This window comes from Zea mays, chromosome 1 (assembly GCF_902167145.1).
Source record: "Zea mays cultivar B73 chromosome 1, Zm-B73-REFERENCE-NAM-5.0, whole genome shotgun sequence".
In the NCBI taxonomy this organism is placed as follows: Eukaryota; Viridiplantae; Streptophyta; class Magnoliopsida; order Poales; family Poaceae; genus Zea; species Zea mays.
In genome coordinates this window covers 32,914,638-32,929,279 of record NC_050096.1, presented here as the reverse complement: position 1 = coordinate 32,929,279, position 14,642 = coordinate 32,914,638, and positions in this window count along the sequence as shown.

Below are 14,642 nucleotides of genomic sequence, written 5' to 3'. Positions count from 1 at the left end.
TCGCCTGTTAGTAACAGGGTGGCTTCCCCAAGTAGGGGTCACTTTTCGTGGCGGGTGACGAGTGAGGTGTCCCTAACCCGGAGGCATAGGAGTCCCTCGGCTCAGTCGACCTTGCCACTTACATGCACCCGCGTTCGCTCATTGGGGTCCTACTTTCGATATAGCCGGGGGAACGCAAAAGCCTTTTTGATTGAAAATTTTGGACGCAGAGAGGTTCCCCAATCTTGACGCAGAGGGGTTCCCCCTTTTTAGCCCCCGAGGGAGGGTCGGGCTCTGCCGAGGCGAGGCTGACCCTTCCTTGATGACTAAGACTTGCGTGGGAGCGAGGTATACGAACAACTTGAAAACATCTTAAGGGTAGAAGCGACGTAGCTGTTGGATGTTCCCAGCGTTGCCGTAGACCTCGCCTTAACTGTTGGCCAGCTTGTACGTTTCGGGCTTCAGAACTTTGGCGATGACAAGTGGCCCTTCCCAGGGGTGCGTGTAGCCCCCGGGTGTCCCCAACAAGGGCTCGGGGTGCTGCGCGATGGTCGCGATCTTCTCCGGGTTGGCTTCGATGCCCCGCTTGGAGACGATGAACCTCAAGAACATGCCCTGGGGCACCCCGAAGACCCACTTTTCGGGATTGAGCTTGACGCCCTTCGCCTCTTTGATGAACCCCGCCACCATTAGCTTGTGGATCTCCTCGCCTATGGCTTTGCGCTTCTCCTCGTCGAATCGGCGCAGAGGCTGCTTGACGGGTCGGGCTCCGGCTCGGATGTCCAGCGAGTGCTCGGCGACATCCCTCGATATGCCGGGCATGTCCGAGGGACTCCACGCGAAGACGTCGGCGTTCGCGCGGAGAAAGTCGACGAGCACTGCTTCCTATTTGGGATCGAGCCCGGAGCCGATCCGGATCTGCTTGGAGGCGTCGCCGCTGGGGTCGAGGGGGACGGACTTAACCGTCTCCGCTGGCTCAAAGCTGCCGGCATGACGCTTCACGTCTGGCACCTCCTTCGAGAGGCTCTCCATGTCGGCGATGAGGGCCTCAGACTCGGCGAGGGCCTCAGCGTACTCCACGCACTCCACGTCACATTCGAACGCGTGTTTGTACGTGGGGCCGACGGTGATGACCCCGTTGGGGCCCGACATCTTGAGCTTCAGGTAGGTGTAGTTGGGGACAGCCATGAACTTTGCGTAGCATGGTCTTCCCAGTACCGCGTGGTAGGTTCCTTGGAACCCGACCACCTCGAACGTCAGGGTCTCCCTTCGGAAGTTGGAGGGTGTTCTGAAGCAGACGGGAAGGTCGAGTTGTCCGAGGGGCTGGACGCGCTTCCCGGGAATGATCCCATGGAAGGGCGCAGTGCCTGCTCGAATGGAGGACAGATCGACACGCAGGAGCCCGAGGGTCTCGGCGTAGATGATGTTGAGGCTGCTGCCTCCGTCCATGAGGACCTTGGTGAGCCTGACGTCGCCGATGACGGGGTCGACGACGAGCGGGTATTTCCCCGGGCTCGGCACATGGTCGGGGTGATCGGCTCGATCGAAGGTGATGGGCTTGTCGGACCAGTCTAGATAGACTGGCGCCGCCACCCTCACCGAGCAGACCTCCCGGCGCTCTTGCTTGCGGTGCCGAGCCGAGGCATTCGCTGCCTGCCCACCGTAGATCATGAAGCAGTCGCGGACCTCGGGGAACTCTCCTGCTTGGTGATCTTCCTTCTTATCGTCGTCGCGGGCCCTGCCACCCTCCGCGGGTGGCTCGGCCCTGTGGAAGTGGCGCCGAAGCATGACGCACTCCTCAAGGGTGTGCTTGACGGGCCCCTGGTGATAGGGGCACGGCTCCTTGAGCATCTTGTCGAAGAGGTTGGCACCTCCGGGGGGTTTCCGAGGGTTCTTGTACTCGGCGGCAGCGACAAGGTCCGCGTCGGCGGCGTCGCGTTTCGCTTGCGACTTCTTCTTGCCCTTCTTCTTGGCGCCGCGCTGAGTTGACGCCTCGGGATCATCTTCCGATTGGCGGCCCTGGGGCTGCTTGTCCTTTCGGAAGATAGCCTCGACCGCCTCCTGGCCGGAGGCGAACTTGGTGGTGATGTCTATCAGCTCGCTCGCCCTGGTGGGGGTCTTGCGACCCAGCTTGCTCACCAGGTCGCGGCAGGTGGTGCCGACGAGGAACGCGCCGATGACATCTGAGTCGGTGATGTTGGGCAGCTCGGTGCGCTGCTTCGAGAATCGCCGGATGTAGTCCCGGAGAGACTCTCCCGGCTGCTGCCGGCAGCTTCGGAGGTCCCAGGAATTCCCGGGGCGCACGTACGTGCCCTGGAAATTGCCGGCGAAAGCATGGACTAGGTCGTCCCAGTTGGAGATCTGCCACGGAGGCAGGTGCTCCAACCAGGCGCGAGCGGTGTCGGAGAGGAACATGGGGAGGTTGCGGATGATGAGGTTGTCATCGTCCGTTTCACCCAGTTGACAGGCCAGACGGTAGTCCGCGAGCCACAGTTCCGGTCTCGTCTCCCCCGAGTACTTTTTGATAGTAGTCGGGGGTCGGAACCGGGTCGGGAACGGCGCCCGTCGGATGGCCCGGCTGAAGGCCTGCGGACCGGGTGGTTCGGGCGAGGGACTCTGATCCTCCCCGCTGTCATAGCGTCCCCCACGCCTGGGGTGGTAGCCTCGGTGCACCCTCACGTCGAGGTGGGCCCGACGGTCGCGGTGATGGTGCTCGTTGCCGAGGCGACCCGGGGCCGCAGGCGCGGTGTTGCGCGTGCGCCCGGTGTAGATCGAGGCTTCCCGCATGAATCGGGAAGTCGCGGCATGAGGTTCCGAGGGGTACCCCTGCCTTCGGGAGGCAGAGCTCTCGGCCCGTCGGACCGTGGCGCCTTCCAGGAGATTCTTGAGCTCTCCCTGGATTCGCCGCCCCTCGGTGGTCGATGGCTTCGGCATCGCGCGGAGGAGCATTGCTGCTGCAGCCAGGTTCTGGCCGACCCCACTAGATGCGGGTGATGGCCTGACCCAGACGTCGTCGGCGACGCGGTGCTGGAAGCCCTGGGACAGATGACGTATTTCTCCGGCCGGGGGTTGGCCCGCCCATGCCTGTCCGACGTCCCGGCGGATCGGCTCAAGCGCTCCTGCTCCCTCGTCGAGCCTGGCCTGCACCCCGCGGATTTGCTCGAGCTGTGGGTCATGGCCCCCCGCCTGAACGGGGACCACAGCTAGCTCCCGTGGGATGTCAACGCGAGGCACCGGCCTAGGGAGATCACCGTCCTCCGGCATGCCGAGATGGTTGCCTTCGGAGGGACCCCCTAGATCGACGTGGAAATATTCGTGGCTTGGGCCGCAGTCCTCGTCGCCGAGGCTGCGGCTACCGTCGGAACAGTCAGAAAGGCAATAGTTGCATGCAGTCATGAAGTCCCGCATGGCACTGGGGTTGCCAAGTCCAGAGAAATCCCAACAGATGCTGGGCTCGTCGTCTTCCTCGGACCCAGAGGGCTCGTAGGTCGAGACGTCCGTCAGCCGGTCCCAAGGTGACCGCATACGAAACCCCAGAGGGTTTGGACTTGCCTCTACGAGAGCGCCCGCCAAAAAGTCCAGATACTCGAAACAAGAGGAAAAGAGACGCAACTTTACAACACGGCGAGGGTGTGTTTTGGCCTCGGCGGCCGCAGGAAACACACGCTACAAGACAATCCGATCCTGCAGGCTCGGGTCTTGACGCTGGAAGGGAGTAGCAGCACCCTCGGCATCAACAACACTTTCGGCGAGGTCCGACCTAGCCTCGGACGGCGACGCGGTCCGAAGATCCCCACTCCAAAGGACGACGTCATCGCCACGCCCGGGCCATCGCTGCTAGGGTCTTCTCCGGGAATCCGGCCCGAGCAGGCGGCTCGGCTGGTCACCCCGGGGCCCCGGCCAGTTGTCCTCCAAGGACGTCAGCCCGACCCGAGGCCTCGGCTGGTCAATTCCGGCGTCGGTCCCGCTAACAGACGACCCGATCAGGCTCCGGCCAACCAGGTTTTCTTTTCGAGCCAACTCTGCCTCTGTTCATGTTGACACCGCTACCCTGGCCTCGGCTCATCGGCCTTGTTGTCCGAGGCTTCTCTAGCTTAGTTAAAGGAACCCCTCGGCCGGCCGGAGACCGGCGTGAGAGAGGTGGGAATCCCGCGGCCTTCGTGTTCGTCCCACGCCCAGGTCGGGTGCGCTTGCAGTAGGGGGTTACAAGCGGCCGCGCGGGAGAGGGAGCGAGGGGGGGGGAACCCCCTCTGCGTCGAAATTTTCCTCGAAAAAAGATCTTTTCTACCAGAATGTCTTTCGTGCTTTTTGACTACTTTGAAAGTGGATCCTGAAAACGACGGAGTACACGTAAGCAGCCAAGGCTGACCGAGCCGAGGGACTCCTACGCCTCCGGGATACGGATACCTCACTCATCACCTTCTGCGATAAGTAACTCACGTTTGGATAAGTGATTCCGCGGACCGAACAAGTCTTCACATTCGAAAGCTCTTCTGCCGAAGCGACCCTTCGAGCCTTCTCGACTGCGTCGGTGACAGAGCCCCATGGACGGGTAAGAGTGCGCGTAAGCGGCAAGGCCGACCGAGCCGAGGGACTCCTACGCCTCCGGGATACGGATACCTCACTCATCACCTTCCGCGAGAAGCAACTCCCGCTCGCACAAACATCTCTGTTACCGACAAAAAAGTCCAGATACTCGAAACAAGAGGAAAAGAGACGCAGCTTTACAACATAGTGAGGGTGTGTTTTGGCCTCGACGGCCACAGGAAACACACGCTACAAGACAATCCGATCCTGCAGGCTCGGGTCTTGACGCTGGAAGGGAGCAGCAGCACCCTCGGCATCGACAACACCTTCGGCGAGGTTCGACCTAGCCTCGGACGGCGACGCGGTCCGAGGATCTCCACTCTGAAGGACGGCGTCATCGCCACGCCCAGGCAATCGCTGCCAGGGTCTTCTCTGGGAATCCGGCCCAAGCAGGCGGCTCGGCCGGTCACCTCGGGGCCTCGGCCAGCCGTCCTCCAAGGACGTCAGCCCGACCCGAGGCCTCGGCTGGTCAACTCCGGTGTCGGTCCCGCTAACGGACGACCCGGCTAGGCTCCGGCCAACCAGGTTTTCTTTTCGAGCCAACTCTGCCCCTGTTCATGCTGACACCGCTACCCCTGGCCTTGGCTCATCGAAGAGCGGCCGAGGGGTTCCTTTAACTAAGCTAGAGAAGCCTCGGACAACAAGGCTGACCGAGCCAAGGGACTCCTACACCTCCGGGATACGGATACCTCACTCGTCACCTTTACACGAGGCGACTCACGCTTGGTGAAGCGGTTCAGACAACCAACAGGCGAGTCTTAGTGCTCGAAAATGAGGAAAAAACACGGCTCCGTGCCAAAATTACATACATGTTCAGGCCTCGACAGCCACAATGAACAAACACACTGGCATTCAAAGTGCCATTACAAACGGAACTCCGGTTCCACCTCCGCAGGTACGAACAACCCCACTCGATGGGGGGGGGGGCGGCGGAGCAACAGAAGACCGACGAATGGCGCGTCGTCGCCCGCTCCAGCAGCGGCGACGACGACGACTTCAGCTCCGGGGGGCCGAACAGCGGCAGCGATGACCTCAGGGCGGATGCCGCTGCCAAGAGGCCCCTGCCCATGCCCAAACTCGTGAGGCAAGGACGGGCAGAAGGCCGTAGAGTTGGAGGTCGGTCCGTGGGCGGCCCTGGCTATCTCGTCGGCGGAAGAACCTCTTCCAGCTGCCGTGGCAGACGCCGGCACCGGGAGCGGCTCCAAAGCCACTCGCGTCCGAGAGCCAAGCACGCTGCAGCTGCCGGCGCCACGGACGACGACCGCCCTTCCCTCCGATCACTGAGGGAAGGAGCGGGCCACCGCCCACGCAGGGGCCGACCCCAACTCGGCACACTCCCCTCCCTAGCCCTGGTGATGAAAATCCTTGAGGCTGAGGGAGGGGCAGAGGCCGCAGCCCGGCTCGCTTTCCCCCACCATCAAACTGGAGGTCACCATCTTGGGTGACCGCCGGCGGAGGGGTGCAGCCGGGCTGCATGATGAAAATCCTTGAAGCCGAACGATGGCTGAAAGGTACCAACTCCCACGGAGTTGCGTTCCTCCAACAATGAGGCGGAAAGACGGCGGGTATCCCCCATCCGGGGGCTTGGAAGGTGGAAAGACACGATGCATAAGGGAGCGCGAATACATGGTCGCCTTCCAAAGGGGGTCACCCTCCTTTTAAAGGCGACTCTCCCTACTTGCGCCCCCAACCGTCTGTTGGGGCGAAGGCGAAGACGTCACCCCCCGCTCGAGGCCTTCGCCGTGGTCACCGGTCCAGCAGAGACAAGACAACAGGCGAAAGCACCCTTCGCCTCATACGACATCAGACGAAGACCTGCACGAGGTCATCCCACCGTGCGTCCTCGTCCAGCACAGAGGCCCACGTATGATCCGGCCCATTGTAACGGGCCCTACGTGGCCGCTGCATGTTACAGGCCTAATTTGTAAAGGCATCCCTGTAATTACAGTCAGTAACCCTGCTTTATGGGAATATTCTGAGGATAACCTAGGTGTCTGAGGGCACATGCGTCCTTAACGCAGGACGCTGGGCACTCAGATACCTATAAATACCCCCGCACAGTGCCCGTGAGAGGCTAGATTAACAGAGCTATTGCCATCTTGTGCGAGAACCCTGTTTACGTCACTATTCCCACCGTTGGATCCTCTTGCAGCAGAGAGCAAGCTCCAACATTTGGCGCCCACCGTTCGTGCTACGAGAAAACCACCCGCGATGGCACCCAAGAAAGCTAACCCGAAGGCTGACGAGGCTGCGAAGGCAGCACTACTTGCTGCAAGAAAGGGCAAGGCCCTCGTCCTCACCCAATCCACTCACCAAGAGGCCTCTGAAGACGACGTTCTCCACACCTGCGAAGACGACCCCCTCCGCGCCTGCGGCCCTGAAGGACAATCGCAGCCACCCCCAGGCTTCGCCCCGCTGGAGGGCGCGGACCTCACTGAGGACGGTGAAGTCCTCGGCGTCTCAGCGGAAGAACAGCTACAGTTGCGCGCCCTGCGCCTCAAGAACCGCAATCTCCAGAGGCAGAAAGAGATACTAGAGGCCAAGCGCCAGCGCGTGTCCGCACTAGCCAAAGTACGACAAATGATACGCGACGAAGAGTAGAAGACCCAGGACCTCGAGCGGGAGATCGCACTGATGCAGCGCGAAGGCCACCTTGGCCTGCAGCACGGGCCACCCCCGCAGCAGCAACTGGAAGACACGCGCGAAGGCCACCTCGGCCTGCAGCATGGGCCACCCCTGCAACAGCGCGCACAACCGCAAGACCCGCGTTTCCCCCAGCGCGACCACACTTTCCCGCACGCCGCGCCATTCCAAGGGGTCAACTACCTGGACGAGCAAAGTCCCCTGGCGCCACACCTGCAAGTGACGCCTTGGCCCGCTAACTTCCGGGCAGGGACCTATCCCAAGTACAACGACAGCACCGACCCAACACAATACATAATGAGCTATCAGGTCGCAGTTGCATCTTCCGGAGGGGACGACGCCACAATGGCCAAGTCTTTCATCATCGCCCTCGAAGGCCCAGCTCTCACCTGGTTCACCAGGTTGCCTCCGCTGTCCATCGATTCCTGGAGAAGCCTCCGGGACAAGTTCCTGCTCAACTTCCAAGGGTACCGCCCAGACACCGACGCCTTGGCCGAACTCTCGCTCTGCAAGCAGCTGGAAAAGGAGACTCTGCGGGAGTATTACCGCAAATTCTTAACACTCAAGTCACAGCTGCCCTCAGTCGATGACCAGATCGCTATCCACTACACTATCAGTGGCCTTCGCGCCGGCGTCCTCTATAGCCACTGCATCAGAGATCCGCCCAAGAACCTCCAGGAATTATATCAGCTGTTTGAAAAATACGCCAAATCCGAAGAGCTCCACCAGCGCAAGGTTGAGTCCCAAAGGAAGCCTAAGGACGCTCCACAGTCCAGCCGCACGTGGACGAGGACTCCGCAGCAAGACTCTGGTCGAGACGGCCGCAATCAACAGCAAGTGCACAACATCGCCAACCAGCACCCCGCTGTTGAGGCCCCTCGTCGCCAGGAATATCCCCCCCAGGGCCGCAGAAATGGAACTCGCGGTAGGGGTCGGGGGCGTGCGCAGCCGCCACGCCGATTCTACTGCCTCTTCCATGGCGAAGACTGCGCCCACCAAACCAAAGACTACCCAGAAACGAAGGCCACCAAAGACAGGATGGCACGGGCGCAGCCAGCCGACAACCCCAGAGTTGTCGCACACACTTACCAGCAACCCCCTCCACCATATATCCACGCCCCCGCCCCGCATCCACCGCACCACGCTTACCAACACCATCCGGAAGTACAAATCGTACCTCCCCCACCCCCACCACCACACCAGCAACATCAAAACTTCCCCCACGCCCCAAAGCAGGAAGACTTCGCCGATCAGCCGTATCGCGGAGTCATTCACATGATAACTGGGGGGTCCAGCACTGACTTAGACACAAAGCGGCAGAAGCGGGACCACTACTGCAGCATCAACCACGTCGCCGTCACTGACCCAGTCGTGCAGACAAAGTGGTCCCACATACCGCTAACCTTCGACGCACGAGACGTCGACCTGCGCAGCGCCCCCCACAGCGACGCCATGGTTATCAATTGCAACGTGGCAGGCTGGGACCTGCACAAAGTCCTAGTCGACAATGGCAGTCAGGCGGACATCATCTTCCTCCACGCCTTCGATCGCATGGGCATAAGCCACAGCCTGCTCAAGCCTTCGGACAACCCGTTGTATGGCTTCGGCGGCAAGGGCACCTTTCCCATCGGAAAAATAGAGCTGCCTCTCTCCTTCGGTGTAGCACCCAATGCCCGAAGCGAGCAAGTAACATTTGATATTGTGGATATGGTATATCCATACAATGCCATCATGGGCCGGGGCTCCATCAATAAGTTCGAAGCAACCATTCACGGACTGTACCTATGTATGAAGATACCAGGTCCGTTAGGCGTTATTACGGTCTACGGCAATCAACAAACTGCGCACAACATAGAGCGAGACTTCGTGCCCGGTCAGAGAAACGTGCACTGCCTCACGGCCCAGCGCGAGGTCCCCGCACCCGCCGGCCCAACCGATAAACAGAACGACAAGGCACGGCTGCAAAGCAACGACGGGACCAAGATTGTCCCCCTCGACTAGGCCACGCCCAAGCAGACAGTCACTATCAGCGAAGACCTCACTTCGCATGAGGAGGAGAGGCTCCTCTGCTGCTTGTCCAAGAACAAAGATGTCTTCGCCTGGTCAGCCGATCCATAATTGAGCACAGCTTGGGAATCGACCCTTCGGTGAGGCCGAAAAAACAGCGGCTTCGCAAGATGTCCAACGAGAAGACAGAGGCCGCCAAGGCAGAAGTGCACCGCCTCCTGGAAGCCAAATTCATCGAGCCGGTGGCTTACCCCACGTGGCTCTCCAATGTTGTGATGGTGCAGAAATAGAGCGGGAAGTGGTGAATGTGCATCGACTTCACCAGTCTCAATAAGGCCTGCCCAAAGGACAACTTCCCGTTGCCGCGGATCGACCAAATAGTCGATAGCGCGGCCGGATGCGAAGTCATATCACTCCTCGACTGCTTCTCCGGTTACCACCAGATATACATGAAGGAGGAAGACAAGGCTAGCACCAGCTTCATAACGCCCTTCAGCACATATTGCTTCATCAGAATGCCGGAGGGACTCAAGAACGCCGGGTCCACCTTTTCCAGGCTTACCAAGACAGTGCTCGACGGGCAGGTTGGCAGAAATATATTCACATATGTGGACGACATCATCGTCGCCAGCAAGAGCAAGGCGGACCATCTCACTGACCTCGCCGAGACATTCGCGAACATGCGAGACGCACGACTCCGCCTAAACCCGGAAAAGTGCGTCTTCGGCGTTCGCCAAGGCAAAATATTGGGCTACCTGGTATCACACCGCGGCATCGAGGCCAACCCAACCAAGATTCAAGCCATCATAAACATGAGGCCTCCGCAGTCCGCAAGAGACGTCCAACGCTTGACGGGGAGATTGGCCGCCCTCAACAGATTCATCTCCAGATCCGCTGAGCGAAGTCTCCCTTTCCTCAAAACTCTCCGTGGCGCAAAAGACTTCGCCTGGGGACCAGAGCAGGCAGCGGCCTTCGCCTCATTAAAACAGTACCTGTCGGAGTTGGCAGTCCTTACAAGCCCCGACTCTTCACTACCTCTATTGCTATATGTTGTGGCCTCGCCGCATGCGGTCAGTGCGGCACTGGTGCAGGAGCAGACAGTTGAGGGCGTGATCAGGCAGTGCCCAATTTATTATGTCTCCGAAGTGCTGACGCCGTCCAAATGTAACATGACAGAGCTGGAGAAGATCGCCTATGCAGTTGTTATGTCTTCGCGCAAATTGCGCCATTACTTTGAAGCATTCAAGGTCCGGGTCACCTCAGACAGGGGACTCGGCGAATTGTTCAGAAACCTGGAGGCATCGGTGAGGATTGCCAAGTGGGCGGCCGAACTCTCCGGATACCACATCAATTTCGAGCCCAGGACAGCCATCAAGTCACAAGTCCTGGCAGACTTCGTCGTCGACTGGACTGGGCCAATAACACAGCCGGACACGTCCGCAGAAAAGGTTTGGATGATCCACTGCGACGGCGCATGGTGCCATGCGGGGGCAGGCGCCGCGGCAGTCATCACCTCGCCAACCGGAGTCAAGCACAGATATGCGGCTCGCCTCAGCTTCGCTCTGGAATCCGACAGATGCACAAATAACATAGCAGAATACGAAGCAGTCATCCTCGGTCTCCACAAGCTGAGGGCCCTTGGGGTCACCACCTGCATCATCAGAACAGACTCCAAGGTAGTTGCTGGCCAGGTCGAGAAAGACTATGCAGCAAAGGACCCCGCACTCATGCAATACCTCGCGGCCATCCGAAGTCTCGAGAGACAATTCAAGGGATTCACTTTGCAGCATGTGGACCGGGCCAAGAATGAAGAGGCCGACGCATTGGCCAAGGCTGCCGCCAGAGGCGAGCCCCTGCCCTCCGACGTGTTCTACCACGTCATCGGCACACCAGCCGTCCGGAGCCCCGAAGGGCTCCAAATAACCAATGACAGCGAGGGCCACCGAATAGTCAACCTTATCATGACCGAAGACTGGCGGGAACCAATAACTCTGTTCCTACAGGGGTATTATCACCCAACCGACATCAACGAGGCCAAGCGCCTCAAACATTGAAGCCGGGACTTCGCACTGATTGAGGGCCAACTCTACAAGAAGGGGGTCAGTCAGCCAATGCTCAAATGCGTCACCGAAGCCGAAGGTGTCCAGATACTACGCGAAGTCCACAGTGGTACCTGCGGCTCTCACGCAGGGCCAAGGGCCCTAGCTGCTAAGGTGATCCGCCAAGGTTTCTACTGGCCCGCAATGATCTGCGCCACATATCAGGTCACAAGGTCCTGTGAAGCCTGCCAAAAGTTTTCCCCCCGATCAGGCAGCCCTTCGCAATTTACAAAGCTGATCGCCCACACATGGCCTCTCCAGCGCTGGGGCCTAGACATCGTCGGGCCCCTACCCACGGCTCAGGGGAACCTTAAGTTCGCCTTCGTCGCCGTCGAATACTTCACCAAATGGATCGAGGCAAGGGCTGTCTCCACAATAACATCAAAGACTGCCCAAAAATTCTTTTGGCAAAACATTGTTTGCCGCTTCGGAGTACCGTCCGAACTAACAGTCGACAACGGCAAGCAGTTTGACAGCCAAGACTTCAAGGATTTTTGCTTCTCCATCGGCACCAAGCTTGCCTTCGCCTCAGTCTATCACCCACATTCCAACGGAGTTGTGGAACGCGCCAATGAAAAAATCTTCACAGCCGTCAAAAAGATGCTCCTCCACGAAAAAAGGGCAAGTGGGCCAATTTGCTAACCGAGGCGGTCTGGGCACTAAACACGACTGAGTGCAGGGCGACCGGGTTCACTCCTTTCCGCCTTCTATACGGATCGGAGGCTATGACCCCACAAGAAATAAAACATGGGTCCCCACGAACAGTTCCTTCAGCCGTCCCCGACGTGGACGAGGCCACTTCAAAGGATCTCATCGATGGAGACCGGGTCTTCGCCCTACAAGCACTAAAAAAATACCAAGCCCAGACAAAAGCATGGCGCGACCATGCAGTCATCCCAAGGGAATTCAACGAAGGGGACCTCATACTCGTCCGAACAGCTCGGACAGAGTCCAGGGGCAAGCTGGAGCCCAGGTGGGAGGGCCCCTTCATAGTCAAGACGAAAGCTTCCCCCAGCGCTTACAGGCTCACAACGCCAAGCGGCGAAGACCTGGAGCACTCCTGGAACGTCGACAACCTCCGCAAATTTTTTGTTTGACTCATCAGGGCTGATTCGCCCTTGTAATTCGCAAAAACAATTTTATTCTGGCCCGCACTCTTTTCCTCCCGGGGGGTGAGGTTTTTAACGAGGCGGAGCCATGTAATATACAAGTGAAAAATCCCCCGCAAAAACATGCGTCGAAAAAAGACCGCGACGACGGTCTTCGACATTCGACCAACACAAAGTCACCGCGAGGCTCAGCGCTAGCCACCCTCGCGTGCGACAACCCCGTGCAGAAGTCGCCTAAGGGTGCAGCCGGATTAGCACAACAAGTGCGAAAAACCAAAGTCTACCGCGAAGACTTACCGCGCATAAGTCGCCTAAGGGTGCAGCCGGATTAGCACAACAAGTGCGAAAAACCGAAGTCTACCGCGAAGACTTACCGTGCAGAAATCGCCTAAGGGTGCAGCCGGATTAGGACAACAAGTGCGAAAAACCGAAGTCTACCGCGAAGACTTACCGTGCAGAAGTCGCCTAAGGGTGCAGCCGGATTAGCACAACAAGTGCGAAAAACCGAAGTCTACCGCGAAGACTTACCGTGCAGAAGTCGCCTAAGGGTGCAGCCGGACTAGCACAAGTGCGAAAAACCAAAGTCCACCATGGAGACTATCCGCGCAAAAGTCGCCTACGGGCGCAGCCGGGCTAGCGCGATAACAATTACACCTGTCCGTGCGAAGTCCGCGCAAAGACCGACTACACGCACACCAACCAAGTACAGCATAGCAATTACACCCGACCAAGTGCGTAACGCCTTCGTTAGCATATCCGAATGTGCGAGGGCACACAACTTCATCATACAAGCCATTTCACATGCACAAGCAAGGGCATCACACTCTACATCGGCTCAGCCTTCGGAATAATTCCCATCTCCCTATAGTTGAATAACATTATCCTAAGCTCCTCACCCGCAAAAAGTCTCTGCAATTCCCCCTCACCCGTACTCACGGCGGCCGGCAAGGACAACAGTTCCTGTCGGCCGGCCCTACTCACACGAAGTCGACCGCCGTCCGTCCCACTCACTCTACGCTTCACAACCGCCCTTCGCCGCCTGCGCCCAGTACTCGGACCAGGCACATCTGTGTCCGCAGCGTGCGGTGAAGCCTCCGCCGCTGCCACATCCAAGGCCGCAAAATAGTCCAAGTCCTCCTCCGACGACTCCTCAGTCCATTCAACAGAGCTCCCAGAGTCAGCAAAATCAGAAAACTCAGATGCAGACCCATCATATTTATTACCACCATCCACGGTCGAAGCCGCCAAAAAATTAGTAGTGGCGGTTGCGTGCGCAGGCCCAAAATCTTGAACCTGCGCAGCAACCAAAGTTCAGTAACATATCCAAAATTCCCTAACTACCCACACCCACTACGCCACCTGCGAAGACCCAGCCGTCGCGGGAGCCTCCGCTGTTGCCTCCGCTGTCGCCTCCGCCGCCACCATCGTAGGATCTTCAGCCCTCGGCGCAGCGGCTGCGGGGGCATCAGGAGCGCCTCTGGCGGTCTCTAGGGGCAGGCCTCCGCCGGTCATAGCGGCTGCGGGGGCATCAGGAGCGCCTTCGGCAGTCTCCGGGGGTGGCTCCAGGGCGGCCTCGGACACGGCCTCCGCCGGGTTCGACTCCGGAACAGGCAGCGCGCTGTTCAGCGCCCCAAAATCATCCACCCTCTCGCCACGCGCCGCCTGAGACAGCACACAAATTCAGCAAACCCATACATAGCCCACATCCAACAAACACCAAACAAAAGCTAGACATTACCTGACCCCTCGCCGTCTCGGCCCGTTCCCTGACCACCTCTCGACCATGGGGGCCCCACATCCGGTCGTAGAGGGCTCCGGCGGACTCCTTCACTACAGAGTCCTCGACCTTGTAGATATCACGCTCGAAATCTTCATCCGCTTGGTCGAAGACTTCATAGTGCCGGCACCCTTCGCGAGAGAGCGCGTTCATCGCCCCCTCGCAGGTGACGAGGGAAGCATAAGACATAAACCCCTCCACGATGGTGGGGAGCGCCTGCAGCTCCTCCTGCACCCACTCCAGGCAGCGAAGTCCGGGCTCTCGGTCCGGCACTTCGAACTCAGCGGTCCGCGCACCCAGCTCATGGTATGAATCCATAAGCTGTTTGCGGGTCCGCTCAGCCTCCGTGCGCGTCGCGGCTTCGGCCCTCTCCACTCGGCTCTGTAGGGCGCGGAGCCGCTCCTCCAACTGCTCGGCGCGTTCCCTGGCAAGACCGCCTTC